The sequence below is a fragment of the Protopterus annectens genome, chromosome 9.part0 (genome assembly GCF_019279795.1).
Source record: "Protopterus annectens isolate FY-2018-M chromosome 9.part0, PAN1.0, whole genome shotgun sequence".
NCBI lineage: Eukaryota > Metazoa > Chordata > Ceratodontiformes > Protopteridae > Protopterus > Protopterus annectens.
The window spans coordinates 835,962,891-835,982,116 of NC_056743.1; the positions used below are offsets into that span (position 1 = coordinate 835,962,891).

At 46.6% G+C, this 19,226-nt stretch overlaps 1 protein-coding gene across 5 annotated transcripts in view; it reads right to left on the reverse strand.

Annotated features, from left to right (window-relative positions):
- LOC122811582 (zinc finger and BTB domain-containing protein 22-like) overlaps nucleotides 1-19,226 on the reverse strand; it is a 633,545-nt gene that overhangs the window by 451,633 nt on the left and 162,686 nt on the right. For 2 of the 5 annotated variants that reach the window (XM_044083517.1, XM_044083516.1), the window contains exon 2: nucleotides 532-2,516. The exons of the other annotated variants lie outside the window; for them this stretch is intronic. The gene's annotated coding sequence lies outside the window, so the exon portion shown is untranslated. The remainder of the gene's footprint in view (nucleotides 1-531; nucleotides 2,517-19,226) is intronic. 5 annotated transcript variants of the gene reach the window in all.

Consider the following 19,226-nt stretch of genomic DNA (forward strand, 5'->3'; position numbering starts at 1 on the left):
GAGCTTCCAAAATCTCTTTACTCAGTATCTTATAGACTCCAGGGGAGCAATCTGTACTTCACCCATGCCATTACAGACCCTGTTTGATCTCCTGTATCTCCACAAAATTGAATACCTTACCAAACACCAGAAACCCGGACCTAAATCTTTACCAGCAGATCAGAAGAGCATGATGAAAATATTTAGTAATTATAGAGCATCTTCCCATCTCTGGAATAAGTTGCCCCATGCAGATTAACCTTTATTTTTCCAGGTGTATAAAAGGCAAAATCTGTTAAATATACTTCCCGACACTTTCTCGTCCTCTGAGATAAAGAAAATGCAAGCTCATAGTAAAACTGACAAACATCAAACCCACGTTCCCAAATGGGAACAATGGTACATTAACATTAGCACAACAGTCCAACCGCATCTGTCTTGCAACGTTAATGTTTAAGTGCACTTTACAAATTTTATCTTCATATTATTTTTACAGATATATATATAAGCAGGGTGATTTTACTTATTAAATTGTAACCTGATGAAGCATACTCGACGTATGTGAAAGCGCTCGTTTTTTGTCTTGCATTGTGGAATAAAAGTTTCATTCTCCTTTATCGTGGTGGATTCCTTGGTTTTTGTCTAATATTTTTACAGATATATTAATATTAAAGAAAAGTCTAAAATAAATTCAATGAATTGTCAAATGGCAGTTTGTCAAGACATCAAGGCTAGGAGAGTTCAAAAGTGTTGACTGTGAGGCAGTTCAAAGCAGTTCATGTGAAGGCGCTTGTCAAACTTTCCACATTTCTTTAGTGCGTTTGACTGGCAGTAGGCACACCTCCCTTGCGATGTCGACTCAAGGTAGTGTTGAGTGCCATAGTATCGCACAAGATGAGGTACTGGTGCAGTGGGAACTCTGAGCAGCCAGTGATGAGATACTCCTTTGAGCAAGCCCCTGGTAACTTCCCCTCAAAATTCAAGACATGTGAGACGGTATGAAGATGGAGCAACTTTGTTGTGAAGTTTCCACTACTGAATGCCATACTGAATGCATTGACTAGAAGATAATGCCACCACTTCTTTGACTTTATCATAGGACAGTATGCTGCTAGAAGTCGGTCAAGCATATGTTCATCACCCATGTGCCCCAACATACAGTTAATCATCATACTTGGCTGTAGAATCTGTCTTTTCACCACTCGCAGTACCTTTGACATGCCATTCTATCATCACAATGGTGTTGACAACATCAAAGTTGGACATGCAAGTCACCACATTGTTGTCACTCCATCTGACAATGTTAACTTGGCAGTCACACTTGTGTATATAAAACTTTCCTCTCTGTGACTTCTGGAACTCTCGTTTGTTGGGTAAAGCAACTGTGCTGGTTCTGCCTTCATGAGCAACGTTTTTAGGCTGATCTGCTTTACCACAGTAAATAGAAGCCTGGAATGGGAATCCATCTGAAGAGCAAAGCATCCACACTTTACAGCCAAACCTTATTGGCTTACCCTTTATAAACCTTTTAGCCCCACGGTGGCCACAGTATGGAACCAACGATTCATCTATATTCGGATTTTCTTCAAACATGCCAACTTGCATCAATGCTCTGTTCAAACTATCACAAAAGGTTTTACTTTTGCAACTTTAAACTGCTCCAGGTTCTAGTTGTTGGCTGCATGGAAAAATTTCAGTTCCTGGAATCTGTTTTTGGTCGTTGCTTTCTTCACTGCATTACAACCCATGTCATCAGTCATGCTCCAGTAATTTCATTCCCTGGACAAAGTGTGGTATCCTGACAGCAGAACAATGGCGACAAACTGTCTAATTTCTTATGTGGACAATAAAAATCCAGATGGAACTGTACACACAACATGATAAAAATACACTAGGGTTTTCAAGTGATTGCTTGTCACCAAAACAAGCGTCAAACTCCACCACCAATGGTGTTTTCATCAGCAAATTTGGATGCATATCAAGTAGTCTGGTTACTTCCACAGATTTCATAGGCTCCAGAACTTGTCTGTCAGTTTGCAACCGGTCTTATGGCTTGACCGTGGTACCTGCAATGTCTCTGAAGGCTTGTATTTTCGAGTTGCAGTCTTGTTACTTTCTGCCACACCTTCAGCTGGCTTTGTAGTTTTTAGTTTTCTTTGCTCTGAAGAACTGTAGTCATCTTCTTCAACTTCAGTATGAACAGCTTCCTTTACTTTGCGCCCAAGTTTGCATGTTCTTATACGACTGCGTGAATGGTGTTTTTCAATGTCACAAGTAACTACTGCAGTAATCACAATTTTATTAGAACCAAGCTTTCACCAGTGAACACGTCCAGTTCTCTACAAACGTCTGATGGTTCATCTGGACCCAAATGATTTTCAACAATATGTCCGACTTCAGAATCATCCCCATCTACTGGTGGAAGAATACAAATTTCTGGATTGTCATTATCTTCTGTGTCACTGTCAGAATACTCCAATCCTGCTTCGACAGCCTGGCCAAGAGTAAAGTACTTTCTAGCAGCTGGCATCTCAACTCTGTAAAAAAAAAAATTAGAACATCTATTGCTTTCTTTCAGAAAAACTATTTATTCCACTGTGTAAAATGCTATTCATGCATCAAACACTTGCCCATTTCAGGAGGAAAAAAATTGCTGTTACTTCATTTTTATGTTTAACTAAGCACTAAACCTTTGTATTCAAATGGCAATTTCATACACCCACAACAGTAGACGGTCACAAAAGATACAATAATTCAGGGGAGGGCATGACCAGTAACTAACACAATGTAGTCAAGGTGACCCAACGTTCCCAAATGAGAACAGTGATGTTTTTCAAGGTAGCACTGGTCAAGTAACAGCCTAAACGTCCCCCAAAATATGAATATAACATAAGAGTACAGCAACTGAAAACTAACCAAGTCAGTAAATAAAGAAGTTATGTACTCACCATAACATTCCATGTTTGTTGTCCAGTATCTTGCCTTCAGTCTTGCTGGTTGGGTTCACGACTCTACCTATACTAAAGCTCGACAGCTTCTACTGCTCGAGGCTCAGTCCTATCCCATGGTGCTTAGAGGCTATTCCCCAAATCTCATTTGAGGGAGAAAGGTTCTTATGATATATTCAATATCCAAAAGGATAACATCTGAAACATATTGTCATAAAAATTAACAAGAAAGGGCAAGTACGGAATCAGACCTTATCTGCCAATTTCTGAGAAATTTCCTCTAGATCCTCCAGGAGGGGGATGGCTGGGTGGGACGCAAGACTGAAGGCGAGATACTGGACAACAAACATGGAACGTTATGGTGAGTACATAACTTCTTTATGTTATGTTGTCCCATCTCGCCTTCATTCTTGCTGGTTGGGACAGCGTCCCAGCACCTTCTTCTTGGGTGGCTCAAGGGAATAAACTCTTCAGGACAGTGGAACCAAAGGATTCCCTGTTCCGGGAGGCCACATCTACTTTGTAATGAGTAATAAAGGTATGAGGGTTAACCCATGTAGCAGCAGCACAAATCGACTCCAATGGAAGTCTGGATTGAAAGGCAATGGAGGTAGATACCGCTCTAGTTGAATGCCCTTTGATTTTCCCTGGTGGTTCTTTATTGTAGGAATCACAGACATATGTGATGGTCTCAGTAAGCCATTTGGACAAGGTAACTTTTGAGAGTGCCAAACCTTTTTTATTTTCTGAATAGGAGACAAACAATTGGTCTGACTTTCTGAATTCTTTGGTCCTATGCAAGTAAAAATGCAACTGTCTACGCACATCCAGTTGGAGGAGTTTATACTCTGCCTTGTTGCCATAGTTAGGAAAAAAAAACACTGGCAATTCTATTTTTTTTATTTAAATTCACTTTGAGAACAAACTTTCGGTAAGAAGGAAGGATTTGTTCTGAGAGAAACTATCTTTGTGGAAGATCAAATAACCTGGACGGATAGACAAGGCTTGCAACTCTGATTCTCCCCTGGCTGAAGTAATTGCCGTCAGAAAGAGTGTTTTCCAAGATAAAAATTTAAATGAACAAGATGATGCTGGTTTGAAAAGAGGCATTTGGTAAACACCCTGGGGGCTGTGGTGAGTCCAAAGAGCAGAGCTCTGAACTGGTAAAGACTGGCTCCCAGCCGGAAGCGTAGAAATCTTCTTGCGCGCCTGTCCATCTTTATGTGGTAGTACGTGTCCTGAAGATCTAACGAGCACATCCAATTGTCTTTTCCCAGAAACGGTGCATAGACTGCAGTGTTACCATCCAGAACTTTGACTTTTTCACTGACTTGTTTAGTCTACTGAGATCCAATATGGGTCTCCAGTCCCGTCTTTTTTGGAACTAAAAAGAACCTTGAGTAAATTCCAGATCCTAGTTGGTTTGCAGGGACTTCCTGGATGACTTTTGTTTTCTAGCAACGTTTGGATTTCTAGTGTTGCTAGATCCCTTTGATTGGGTGGAATGTCTGGGATAAACTTTGGCGGATGAGGTGGACTTAGAAAGGGAATGTTGTATCCTCTGGATATAATGGATTGTATCCATTTGTCTTGAGTCAAACTTAGCCAGGCTTCTGGATACAGTGATAGTCTCCCTCCCGACTGCCTCCAGAGGTGGACAGGTGGGCCTCATTTCAGGAGCGCTGGAAGGGCCTACCAGAGAAAGTACAGTTTTGTACCTACCATAAATGTAGATGTTCGAGTGCTCATACTGCTGCAGTCATAACAGATGGGTTATCCTGCCGTCAGGCGGGTCCTCGGTCGGCCGAATTCCAAAGTCTAGGTCCGGCGTCGGTTGTCGTCGCTTCTTCCCTGATGTCAGTGCGACAGGGGTATAAAGAGGCAGCCAACGCCATTTTCTTCAGTTTTTCTTGCCCCAGATGTCAGGTGCCCCCAGAAGGAAGGCAAACATAATGTTATGCAAAGATGCAATGTTGATAAATCAAAAACAGTAGTTGCAAGCAAATACACCATAAAAGAATACCCCAAAAAGGTTATATGAAAAGTGTTTGTCATAAGGCCTGTCCTAAGAGGGGATGGAGGGAGGGAAACCTGGACTGCAGCTGTATGAGCACTCGAACATCTACATTTATGGTAGGTACAAAACTGTACTATGTTCATCGTGCATACAGCTGCAGTCAAAACAGATGGGTAGAATCCCAAAGCTAAGTAAGGGTGGTAGGCACTAAGTGGAACTAGGAGGGGCTAGGATGCCCTGCAGGACTGCTGTGGCAAAGCCCGCTCTAGATTTTCAGTATAGTGGGAGGTGACAGTGCTTGGAGAAAGTGTGCACTGAACTCCAGGTGGCTGCTTCCAAAATGTCCTTGGTAGGGACCCCCCTGAGGAAGGCTGCAGAGGTAGCTGTGGCTCTGGTGGAGTGGGATCTGATGCATGCAGGCACAGTTTTTCCATGAAATGAGTAACAAAAGCGTATGCAGTGGGCTATCCATTTTGAAATTGTCTGTTTGGAAATAGCCTTTCCCTGAGCACCTGCAGCATAGGACACAAAGAGTTGCTCAGATTTCCTGAAGGGCTTTGTTCTGTCCAAATAGTAACGAAGTTGTCTGTGAATGTCCAAGGAATGTAGTAGTTTTTTCCCTTTGTTTTGTGGATTAGGATAAAAGGTAGGTAAGTGGACAGTCTGATTCAAAGCTACACTAGATACTACCTTTGGCATAAAGGTAGGGTTGGTTCGTAAGGAAACTCTGTCCTGATGGAAAATGATGAATGGTTGCACAGCCATGAGGGCCTGTAGCTCTGAAACCCTGCGTGCTGAGGTGATAGCCAGAAGAAAGGCTCTGTTGAAGAAGCTGGCTCGAAGGGAGGAAGGGTCAGCTTTTCCAATACGAAGTTGAGGTCCCAAGCAGGGACTGGTGGTTTCCTTGGGGGTTTTATATTCTTTGCCCCTCTGAGAAACTGCCTTAAGAGAGGGTGAGAGAATAAAGGAGGATCTGTGTTGTATTGTGCAGAAATGGCTGAAGCGTGGATCTTGATGGAGGAGAAGGAAAGTCCATTGTTTAACATCTCAGCTAGGTACTGTAAAATTTGAGGTATATTTATTACCCAAGGATTCTGTCCCTTTTCTTGATTCCAGGCACAAAATCATTTCCATTTGGCGGAGTAGGCCTTTCTAGCAGAAGGTCTTCTGTCCTCCAAGATGACATCCTGCACCTCCTTGGAGAGAAGAAACTGTTGGGAAATCAAGGAATTCTCCATGCAGCTAGATTTAGAGTTTTGAGATTACTGTGAAGGGTTCTGTAGCTGTGCTGGAACAGCAGAAGAGGGACTAGAGGTAGGATCCATGGTGGGGAATGTCTCAGGCTCTTCAGGAGCGGATACCAGTGTTGTCTTGGCCAGTCTGGAGCAATGAGAATCATTTTCGGCCTCTCTGCTCTGGCTTTTAATAGAACTTTGGGCAGGAGAGGAAGAGGTGGGAAGGCATAGACTGTCAATATTGCCCAATTGAAGGAAAGTGCGTCCACTTTCCAGGCCTGTGGATGGTAGGTCCTTGAACAAAATTTTTTCAACTGGCAATTTCTGTGGGTAGCAAAGAGATCTATGTCTGGCTGTCCCCATGCCTGAGTTATCTTTGTGAAAACTTGAGGATGCAACTTCCATTCGTGTGGATCTGTCATATTTCTGCTTAGGTTGTCTGCCAGTGTGTTTTCCTTCCCTGGCAGGAATTGTGCCTGTAGGTGAATTTGCAGTTCCAGTGCTGTGTTCTATAGGGTCATGGCTTGCCTGCACAGGGGGTATGAATGAGTTCCCCCATGTTTGTTTATGTACCACATCACTGTGGTGTTGTCTGTCCTTATCAATAGCTGGCCTGGATGTAGTAGGTCTTTGAAGGTCAAAATGGCCTTTTACATGGCTAGCATTTCCTTTTGGTTGATGTGAAGGTGCTTCTCTTTTAGGGTCCATTTTCCCTGAATGCACTGATCTCTCATGTGTGCTCCCCAGGCATAGTCTGAGGCGTCTGTAGTGATGATTTGAGTTGCTTGAGGTACACAGAATGGAAGACCTGTGTTTCTTTGGCAAGCTTGAGTCCACCACAAAAATTCCTTTTGAAGGCATGGAATGAGTGGTATAATTGCTTCCAAGCTGTGGCTGTGTTGAGACCATAGGTTTTTCAGGTACCATTGAAGTTTCCTCATATGCAGCTTTGCACGTGGGAGGAGTAAGATGCAAGATGCCATGAATCCCAGAGCCTGCAGGACTTTCCTTGCAGTTAGCCTGGTGTAAGTTGCCATTTTTTTGAAGTATTGAGACAGTTGCCCTTGCTTGTCTGGTGTGAGGTAGGCCACCTGGGTGGTTGTATCCAAGCTGGCACCCAGGAAAATTATTTGTTGAGAGGGTATTAGTTTTGATTTATTTTTGTTGACTGTGTAACCCAGGAAGTTCAACAGTTTTATTACAAACGCCAGGTGCTGCAGTAGTATGTCCTTGCTGTCCACTTGGATCAGGCAGTCGTCCAGATATGGGTAGATTTGTATCCCTTGTAGTCTGTAGAAGGCGATTACTGATGCCAGGCATTTCGTAAACACTCTGGGCGCAATAGATAAGCCAAAGGGCAATGCAGAGAATTGGTAATGGGTTGAACCTGCAAGAAATCTGAGGTATCTTCTGCAATCTTGTCTGATAGGGACATGCAGGTATACCTCCTTGAGGTCCAATGTTACCAGCCAAGACTCCTTGCCCAGCACAGGAAGAAGCTGCTGTAATGTGAGCATCTTGAATTTTGGCACCTGTAGATATGTGTTTAGGATGGATAGGTCTAAGATAGGTCTCCAATCTTTGTCTTTCCTTGGTACCAGGAATAGTCTGGAATAAAACCCTTGACCTTGTTCTTTTGCAGGTACCTCTTGAATTGCTTTCATGTCCATGAGAGCTGAAACTTGTTTTTGTGCCTCTGCCCTTTGATGTTGTGGCAGGTTTGGCATGCCTCTCATTTTTGGAAGGGTGTGAAAGTGGAACCTGTAGCCTCTGTCTATAATGTCCAGAATCCATTTGTCTTTTGTAACAATATGCCAATTTTTTGAGAATAATGCCAGTTTTCCGCCCAAAGGTGCTGCCACTAAAACTTTGCTTGGCAGGTGTAGGGGGAAGTCATTGTGTCTGTTTTCTAAAAGACTGTGATCTATCTTCTCCACCTCTTGGGGTTGGTGCTTGCCACTGTCTGGCTCTGAAAGATCCTTGAGGTTGCCCTCTACCCCTTGGGCGCCTGTATCTGCCCCTCTGAGGTCTGTCCATGGCTGGAAAGGACCAATTTTTTGAAGGCCACTTTCTGCTGAAACGTGGAGGCTGTACCTGCAGGAAATCTTTCATTGTTTGCATTGATTTCGCTTTTTCCTCCATTTTCTTTAGCACCTCCTCAGCTTTAACACCAAACAATACATCTTTTTGAAGAGGTGCATCTAATAATTTAGCTTTGACATGATCTGGTAAGGTTTGCTCTTTGAGCCAAGCATGCCTATGTGTAACAGAACCCGTAACAGCAGCTCTACATGAGGCCTCTAAAGCATCAAAACCACACTGCAAGGTATGTTCACCCACTTGCTCTGCACCATGCAACAAATCCTGCAACTCTTTTAAATCTGGTTGGCCTGGTTGTGTCATCTTGCTTTTCAGCTGAGATATCAAAAACTGTTGATACTTTAACATACGGAACTGACAGTTTAATGCCCTCATGGTTAAAGTGGCAGAGGTGTACACCTTTTTCCCCCACCTTTCTAAAGCTCTGGAATCTCTCTCTGAAGGTAATGGGTTTTAGCAGTAGAGGCCTTAATTCCCTTGGGACCCTGTGAAATTGTTTCTGGGTCAGCAGTATGGCTTTTATAAAGGAAGTGGTGAGAATCAGGAACCCGGTAATACCGGTCTGTTTTAACAGGAGCTGGAGGCAAAGAATCTGGATTAAGGCTGGCTTCTGTGTACACATCATCCAATATATCTAAAACAGGAGGGATAGCCAGAGGCCTATGCTGGGGGAGCAGAAGAAAATCCCTGAGTCTTTTCTTGGAATCTGAGTAATCTTGGCCTTCCCAGTGAAAGTGTTCCCTCAGTGTATGCAGGGTTTCCCCAAAAGAGAAGTCCTCAGGAGGGGAGACCGAGGGAATAGACTCCTCTGCATCAGAGTCTTCGAATGGAGAATAGGCATAATCCTGGTCCTCAGATAGTTCTGAGGTAATAGAAGCTTGATCTGAGGAAGGGTAGACTTCCTCTAGTCTGGGCCTTTTGTCAGAGGGGGGTTGAGAACCCCTGATAAGAGTAATCAAATCCTCAGCCATCTTAAGCATCTCTTTTTTAGGTATGGTGCCTTGAGAGGGGGTCTGAGGAACCTGTTTTTTGGTTTTCATGGCTGCTTTAGATTTAGTGAAGGCTTTAATAGAGAAGGAGGAAGGCCTGAAGACCCCTTGAGAAATGGCAGGCCTGTCTAAATTCTGAGTTTCCCCGCCAGGAGTGGTGTCGGAGTCTGTAGTAGGAATGGGGGCTGAGGAGCCTGCGACCCCTGGTACTGAAGACACTGGTAATGCATTGTCATCGGTACTCGGGGGCTGCGTAGGCGCCTCGCTGAGTACCGGAGAACCGGTAGTCGGCCTTAGCGTGGTTTCAGTAGGTGGCGCGGACCTCGTATGTCGGTCCTTATCTTTGCATTTTTTACTCAAAACTGGAGTCGGAGTATCCGACGACATAATATAATTAAATTTTTTGCCAAAAAAGTGAAGGGCGAACTCCGCCCAACGCTTAATAGTGCGCTTAATGAATCTAGCACAAAAACGGCAGGCCGAGACGTTGTGGTCTGGGCCTAAGCAAGGTATACAGAAAGAGTGGAAATCCTTATGAGGTATTTGCTTCCCACATGAAATGTAATTATTAACTTTGTCTGACATCGGTCTGAGGCAAGAAAAGTTTCCCCAATGGGGTACTTAGCTTTCAAGAAGACTTCGGCTGAAATACTTTCGTAAATCTCAGGAGCTGGTCGACCGGCACTTGCGAAGTGCTTCTGCTTCGGGCACCGCGCGGCAAGAAAGACTGAAGAAAATGGCGTCGGCTGCCTCTTTTATACCCCTGCCGCACTGACGTCAGGGAAGAAGTGACGACAACTGACGCCGGACCTAGACTTTGGAATATGGCCGACCGAGGACCCGCCTGACGGCAGGATAACCCATCTGTTATGACTGCAGCTGTTTGCACGATGAACATCATATCTCTGTCGCCTTGGTTATGCGGACCCCCTCTGCCATGTGGATGGCGTCTTCCATTACTTCCCCTACTGCCCCTGGGGGAAGGATCACAATGAGTGTCAGATAAGGCTCCTTTGGACTTATGGAACCACATTTTTCCACTCTTTTGACCTTTAAGATAAGGTCTGGTAGGGGCGGAAAAACGGACTCCAACGGCAGACAATCTTACCATCGTGTTGGCTCTTGGAGAGAATTTCTTTCATTTTCAGCCCAAACAATGACGAGCCATCAAAGGGAGCTTCAATGAAGGAAGAACGGAAGGGTTCGGCAAACTCACAAAGGTGCATCCAGGAATGTCTTCAAAGAGCTACTTCTGTGCCTGCTGCCCTGCTTGCTCCATCAGCTGCATAAGATATAAGATGCATGTAGGAGTTCGATATGGCAGTTAAGGTTGCAAGCTGGGAATTAACCTCATCAGATAAGTCCTGGGCTGTAGCACCTTGCAGGGTATCTCCTAGCTCTTTTAGAAGATTCTTCTGAAGTCGGGTGAAATGCGACAAATAATTCAGCGACTGTAAAGAAAAGGCTGCAGAGGAGAACATATGCTTCCCGTATCTGTCTATCGTACGAGAATCCTTATGCGGTGGATGAACAGATACAGAAGTTTCAGCTAACTCCTTTTATGTGGCTGCTGCCACCATCATTGCATCTACAGGAACCCCTTTTGTTAACTACTGCCTATCTTCCGGGGCCATAATGAATTTATTAGGCCTCTGCGGAACGGGGTCCACTGAGTCCGGAGAGTCCCACACCTTTCGATTCACAAAACCCAGGAGTGGGTCGAAAGGTGGAAACACCCAAGAGGTGGAGGGGAGAGAGCAAAATGCCTCCAGGCATACGGACATCTTCAGAAGGGGAAATGGACTTCCAGCCACCCCTCTGCTTAAGGGTCTCCAGGATGTCTGAAAAGTAGACATCCTCAGAGGGTGACCGTGGGAACCCTTCTGAATCCTCTAAGTCAGTATCAGAAGTGACAGACTCAGGGGAGTCTATGTGCTTCCTCTTACACTGTCTCTTCTAAGGGACCTCCTCGGGAGGGGGGACTCTCCAGGGAGTTATCGGAAGAGGAGGAGCCACCCATTGTGGCTTCCTCGGGCACTGGATCTCTACTCTGTGGGTGATGGAGGGGTAATGAAGAGGTGGACACTGGTCCCCTAGGGGGAAGAGAGGCTGGAGCCGAAGGTGGAGCAGACTCAGTGGAGAGCACACTCCGCATCAGCTCGAAGGCAACCACGGTCCTGGGCCAAAAGAGACTCCGGCCCCGAGAGGCCATGAGATCTCCTCAGCACCGAGGAGGGTGGCTCAGAGGCAGATGTGGGAGCCGTACTCATCTCAGCCGAGGCGCTGAGTGGGAGAGCCAGTTACGACAAGAGTCCAATTCGACCCCCCCCCCCGGAGCCGACCAGGGAGTATTGGCCCCCAGGTCCCTCGATGGACAAAAGCATCGAAGAAACCGGAGCAGATGGAGCAGAGATATCTGTAGTGATTACTGGCTCCGGCGGATCCAGCACAACTCCCATAGTCTCTGGCTCCGAACTCATTTGAGTTGGAGGAGGAATCGGCATAGTTGGGGGTACCATTGTCGGCTCCATGATCCGATGGGCTGGGCTCAAGAGAATTTCTGCTAGAGCCTGGGTCCAAAGCAACCGCTTCACTACCCGCTCCACGTCATCATCCAATAGGCTGGAAGATCTAGTGGAATGACTCGAAGACTTATGGCTACCTGCCACCAACTGTAGTAAAGGAGATACAGGCACCGAGCAAACAGTCACCAAGGACGGTGACAGACTCCTTTTCTGGCTCTGCAACACTTCTGATGAAACAGATGGAACCAAGGGAGAACCATGTTTTTCGGGTCAGACAACTTTCGGAGCCGAAGAAGTATCAAGTTTGGTGCTGCTTGTCGGCTCAGACACCGGAGCCGATGAAGCAGCCTTTTTAGTCATATCTGATTTTTTTGTCCTATTTCCTTAGTCCACTTTTAATAAGCCCCTTAATATAAGTTTATTCCTACTCTCCTGCAAGACCCTGGCACTAAAGCTATGATATACGGAGCAGGAATCTTGAAGATGGAGGGGTCCCAGACAGTACACGCAACTAGGGTGTCCGTCAGTAATGGACATTTTCTGAGTGCAGGAATCAAACTTTTTGAATCCTGACTTGTGTTCCTTAGCTGGTTCCTTAGACATGACTAGCTAAAAGGAAAAAAAAAAACTCTATACATTAGAAAAGGTTATATCTTTTATGGAAAAAGAAAAATAGCAAAACAGGAAGGTATATATATATATATATATATATATATATATATATATATATATATATACACAAGAGAAGAGGAGGAAACGGGGGTGGAGAAGTCTCTAAGTTAAACGACCATCTCCTCCACTAGAGGAGACGCCTCTAACTTAAACGGCGACTCCTAAAAGGGGAAAGAAGGAAGAGAAGGGACAAGAATCCTCTAATTTAAATGGATTCTTGAGGAGACAAAAAGGCCCAAATAAAGAGAGAGCCTCAAAGGTAAAAATGCAAGGTTTAGAGAGCCAACAATAGCACACAGCTGTTACGACAGAACTAGTAAGTAAAACAGATAATAATTAGGAAGTAACTAGTAGAAATATATAAAATTACAAGTTATGTACCTACCATAACGTTCCATGTTAGTTGTCTTCTCTCGCCTTCTTTCTTGCTGGATGGGTTCGGAGCCGATCCTCGGCTCCGACTCGGCACTTGCTTTAGCTTGAGAATTCCTTTTACCAGCTCGAGGCAACCCTATATCCCATGATGCAAGGCAGAACTACCTCAGATCTCGTTTGGTAGCTAACCTACCCTGCTAAGGACTAACCTAACATAATTAGGAAAACAAGTTCATAATAAGAGTCCTCATATGAAGGCTCAGGAGGAAAATAACCTGATAGGAACTCTTCAAGATCTGTCCAGGCCAGGGGGAAGGAGGGAGGGGCAAGAAAGAAGGAGAGAAGACAACTAACATGGAACGTTATGGTAGGTACATAACTTCTAAATGTTAAGTTGTCAATCTCGCCTTCATTCTTGCTGGATGGGACCGTCCTAGCACCTGTATCCCGGGTGGCTCAATGGAACAGACTCTTGAGAACTGTGGAACCAAAACTGGCCCTGTCTCTGGAGGCCAAGTCTAACTTGTAATGAGAGACAAAGGTATGAGGCGTGGCCCAAGTAGCTGCTGCACAAATGGTATCAATGGGTAGTCTATCCTGAAAGGCTGCAGAAGTGGATAGACTCCTGGTTGAGTGTGCTTTTGGTTTAGAAGATAGCTGCTTGCCTCTGAGAGAGTACACATAGGAAATGGTGGAAGTCAACCATCTGGATAAGGTCACTTTAGAAACTGGAAGACCTATCCTGTTTTCTGCATAGGAGACAAATAATTGGTCCGATTTCCTGAATTGTTTAGTTCTATGCAAATAGTACCTGAGCTGACGATGGACATCCAAAAAATGAAGCTTCTGTTCAGCTCTGTCGGAATAGTTTGGGAAAAAGACTGGTAGATCTATAGATTGGTTAATATTGGTTTGAGACACAACTTTGGGGAGAAAGGACGGGTTCGTTCTTAAGGATACCCTGTCCTTATGAAAAACCAAGTAAGGGGAACGAATGCAGAGAGCTTGAATCTCGGAAACCCTTCTTGCTGAAGTGACAGCCAGTAAGAATATAGTTTTCCAGGTCAATAACTTCAAAGAACATGAAGCGGACGGTTCGAAGGGAGGTAACATCAAGGATGCCAACATTAAGTTTAGATCCCATTGTGGAGGAGGATGCTTTATAGGCGGCTTTAGGAGAAAAACTCCTCTCAGAAAGGCCTTGCATAATCTATGAGACATAATGTTAATGTCATGCAAGCCAACATGATACTTGGAAATAGCAGCCAGTTGAACTTTAACTGTAGATGAAGAGGATCCTGAATGAAAAACCTCAGCCAGGAAATCTAAAACAGAATGTACAGGAGCAGTAAAGGGATCAATATTCCTGGAATTTGCCCAAATAGAAAAACGTCGCCACTTGCTAGCATAAACAGTCCTAGTGGACGACTTTAAAGAAGACACTAAGATGTCTCTGACTGAATCAGAGATCATCGGTAGCCTGGCTAGGGAAGGAAGTGGAGCAACCAAGCAGTGAGGTTGAGAGAATGAATGGCCTGGTGCTGCTGACCCGACTGGTGGATCAAGAGATCCGGAACTGGGTCCAGATGCCAGGGCTGCACCAGAAGGTAACGATGCAGAGACGGAAACCAAATTTGTCGAGGCCAATAAGGGGCAATGAGAATCAACTTGGCCCTCAAAACGGTGGCTTTCTGAATGACTTGTGGAATCAAGGGAAAAGGAGGAAAAGCGTACAGAAGTCCCCGGGGCCAATCCTGGGTTAGAGAGTCTCTCAGGGGTTGGCCTGGAAGGGGAAAGAGGGTGAAAAAATCGGGGCACTTGTTTTGAGGAGTAGCAAAAAGATCGCAACAAGGAGTGCCCCACTTCAGAGAAATCTGATCCACTACAGATTGATTGAGAGACCACTCGTGAGGCATCAGAATGGATCTGCTCAGTGTGTCCGCCAAGAGGTTGGACCTGCCGGGGATGTGCGTTGCTATCAGAAACCGATGAGAGGAGATTGCCCATTGCCAAAGTCTGAGAGCTTCTCGACACAACGGATAGGACCTGGTCCCGCCCTGCTTGTTGATGTACCAGACCACGGACATGTTGTCCGTTTGTACTGCAATAGTCCCCGTGGGAAGAAAGTCGTTGAGGGCCTGCAACGTTAAAAGCACCGCTCTCATCTCCAGGACATTTATGTGCAGATGGTATTCTATGGGTTGCCACGTCCCGTGGACCATCCTGCCCTGATAATGCCCCCCCCACCCAATCAGAGAGGCATCCGTAGTGACTGTGGCAACTGGAGGAGGGGGAACAAAGGGTCGGCCCTGATGAAGAAGAGGGGAAGATATCCACCAATTCAGATGAGTTCTGCACGACTGTGTGACTAAGATTTCGTGCCTCATCGGAGACTGTGGTACGACCACTGAGTGAATAGCATCCACTGCAGAAGACGCATGTGGAAGCGAGCCAGTGGTAGAAGAACAATGGCCGCAGCCATAAGACCTAGAACCTTCAGTATAAATCTGGCTTTGACCTTGCTGCTCTGCAATAGAATCCGAACGAATTTTTGGATGTCCAGAATTCTTTGATCTGTTAGTCTGGCTAACATTTTGACGGTGTTTAATTCTGCGCCTATAAAGGTGATAGATTGGCAAGGCGCAGAGAAGATTTTTCAAATTTACTGAAATTCCCAAACTCCTGCAAAGCTGCAGAGTGTAGTCTCTGGTCTGAAGAAGCTGACACCTGGTGGTGGCGGAGAGGAGCCAGTCGTCCAAATAAGGAAACACCTGGAATCCTTGACATCTCAGATGAGCTGTGACCACTGCCATGCATTTGGTAAACACTCTGGGGGCTGAAGTGAGGCCAAAGGGCAGGGCTCTGAATTGGTAATGACTGGTCCCTAGCCGAAAGCGGAGAAACCTTCTGGAGCCTGTGAATCTTTATGTGATAGTACGCGTCCTGAAGGTCTATAGAGCACATCCAGTTGTCCTTGCCCAGAAAGGGCAGAATGGACTGAAGCGTGACCATCCGGAATCTTGCCTTCTTGACAAATCTGTTTAGACTACTCAGGTCTAATATTGGTCTCCAATCTCCCGTCCTTTTGGGGACCAAAAAGAATCTCGAGTAGACGCCGGATCCTACCTGGTCTGTCGGCACAGTCTGGACGGCTCTTTTCCTAGGAGCTTTGAAACCTCCTGTTCTGCCAAATCCCTTTGACCGGGTGAGATGTCTGGAAGGGATTGTTGAGGTACGGGATACCTTTCAAGGGGATTTTGTAACCCTCGGATATGATCGACTGTACCCACATATCTTGTGAGAGGGAATGCCAGGCTACTGGGTACAGCGAAATCCTTCCCCGACTGCCTCCAAGGGTGGACAGTCGGGCAACACCTCAGGGATGCTGAAAGGGCTTCTCAGGAAGAGACTCCCTGTTGCCCTGGTTCTGAGGACCCCCTGCCTCTAGGGCGTCTATTATTGTTACCCCTCTGCCTCTGGGGGTAAACTGACCACGTGTGTCCGCTGTAGCTCCTTGGGCTTTATGAACCACATCTTCCCTCCCTTCTGACCCTTGGGATATGGTCTAGAAGGGGTGGAAAAATGGACTCCAACGGCAGAAAGAGTTTTACCGTCCTGCTCACACCTGGTCAAGGTATCCTTCACCTGAGGTCCGAACAAAGCCGAACCATCAAAGGGGGTATTAGTGAAGGACGCCTTAAAGGGGTCCGCAAAATTACAAAGCCGCATCCAGGCTTGGCGTCTAAGAGCAACTCCTGTGTCTGCGGCCCTGCTCGCTCCATTGGCCGCATAGGATATGAGCCGCATGGAGGAGTTGGATAAGGAATTCAGGATTGCTAGCTGTGAGGCAATCTTTTCTTGAGCCCCAGCAGCAGAAGGATCCTGGACCACTTCACCCAGTCCCTTGAGAATATCTCTTTGAAGTCTGGTGAAGTGACAAAGGTAGTTCAGCGAACGCATAGCAAAGGTCGCTGAAGAAAACATCCGCTTTCCATACCTGTCCATGGTCCTAGAATCCTTGTTAGGAGGATGGACAGGTACTGAAGGATCTGCAAGTTCCTTCTTAGTGGCCGCCACCACCATAGCATCCACAGAGACGCCCTTGGAAAGAAACTGTTTGTCCGTAGGGGCCGTAATAAACTTGGATGGTCTCCTGGGGACAGGTTCCACAGAATCTGGAGCCGCCCACGCCTTCCGAGCCACTACCTGCATAAGTGGGTCGAAAGGCGGAGACACCCAGGAGGTGGAGGGTCGGGATCCAAAAGCCTCCAGGTATACCGACTCATCCTCGGAGGGATCAATGGATGGCCAATTCCCCTCTGTTTGAGGAGCTCAAGGATGTCTGAAAAGGAGACATCCTCAGAGGGGATCGTGGGAACCCTCCGACTCATCTAAGTCGGTATCAGATGTAGTAGACTCGGGAGTCTGTGTGTTTCCTCTTACACGTCCTCTTCCGAGGGGGTTCACCTGCCGGATCAGGAGAAACTTCGGAAGAGGAGGAAATTCCCAATGGGGAAACCTGGGGCGATGGATCCCTGGGCCTGAGAGCAAGAGGCTCGCAAGAGGTGTCTACAGGCACCGAAGAGGGAGGAGCTAGAGGGATGGACTGTTGACCTGGCTCAGTAGCCAGGACACTCCTCATCACCTCAAAGGCTCCCCTCCCCGGGAGACCGTAATATCCCCGATCCAAGGATACAGGAATTCCCGTCTCCACTGAGAGGGAAGGCTCCGAGGCCGAAGTCGGTGCCGAGCTTACCAAAGCCGAAGCCCCGAGAGGGAGAGCGGGGTCGGACAAGGGTCCGATGCCACTAGCCCCCTCGGAGCCGACAAGGGAAACCCGACGACCGGATCCCTCCAAGGAAGGCCTCAAGGAGGAGATCGGAGCCGAGGACGACGGAGCCAAAGGATGTATCGGCTCAGGCGCCAAAACAGTCGCTGTCCCGAGAAGCTCTGGCTCCGAACTCTGGTGTGGAGTCGGAGGAGGAAGTTCAAGGGTGAAACAATAGCCGAAGTCTGCTGAGACGGGCTATGGAGCATTTGGGCCAGTGCCTGCGACTTCAACAGCCTGCTTACCACCCTCTCTAAGTCGTGGTCAGACAGCCTGGAAGATCTCGAAGATCGGCTCCGATGGCTCCGCTCCGACAAAAGAGGAGACCCCGGAGCCGAGTGGATACTCTGCAACGAAGGGGACCGAGATCTCTTTCGGGACGAAGTCATCGGAGCCGAAGTCCCCTGAATTCCAGATGGAGCTGAAGGTTTCTCGGCTCCGATGCTGGATAAGGTGTCGGCTCCAGCCAGAGCCGACAAGGCCACAGTAGACCGGGTGTCGGAACCAATCGGTGCCGAACCCACTACTTTGGAAGCAGATAGATCGGTTCCAGCCGGAGCCGATCTCGGCTCCGACGGAGCCGGAGCCACCGGAGGAGGCTTGGATACTGTAGCCTGAACCTTCGGTGGCTTAGAAGGTTTACCAGACCCTGTTTTAGAGGGAGAACCTTCTGGCTTAAGTAAGCCACGGAGGATCAACTTATTCCTCCGTTCCTGCAGGACTCTCTGGCTAAAAGAGTGACACAAAGCACAGGAGTCCTGCAGGTGCAAAGGCCCCAGGCAGTAAACACAAGAAGTGTGACCGTCTGTCAGAGACATTTTCTGACAGCACGAGTCACACTTCTTGAAGCCTGAGACCTTGCCTTCCTTTGACATATTTCTAAGGAAGAAGTCACACACACACCCCAACAAACACACACGATTAATCCCCTAACATACAGACACACAGGTAGGGATTAACCAATGGGGTCTAGGCCTAACTTAACTTTTATACAATTACCAAAGGAATTTAAAAGTTTTGAACTGTAAGGGAATAGGGTGGGCTGTAAACACACTACACACTATGAAAGTGGAAACAAGGGGGAAATAAATCCCTAACTAAGCTTTTTTGACAAAAAATTACTTACCTCAGCTGGCAAAGGAGACCTCTTTCGCTAAGCGGCAAATGAGATCTGAGGTAGTTCCGCCTTGCATCATGGGATATAGGGTTGCTTCGAGCTGGTAAAAGGAGTTCTCAAGCTAAAGCAAGTGCCGAGTCGGAGCCGAGGATCGGCTCCGAACCCATCCAGCAAGAATGAAGGCGAGATTGACAACTTAACATTATAATATTTTACAACCCTGAGCCAGTGCAGACAATCCTGAAGCTTCAAGCAGCAAACGAGATCTGGGGAACAACTGCTAAGCATCATGGGATAGGACTCATCCTCGAGTCAGTACAAGCTCTCGAACTTTAGCATAGGCAGAGTCGGAGCGGGGTCTCGGCTCTGAACCCAACCAACAAGAACGAAGGAGGGATGGGACAACATAACATCTTATGTTTGCATCTAGCATTTTGCAAA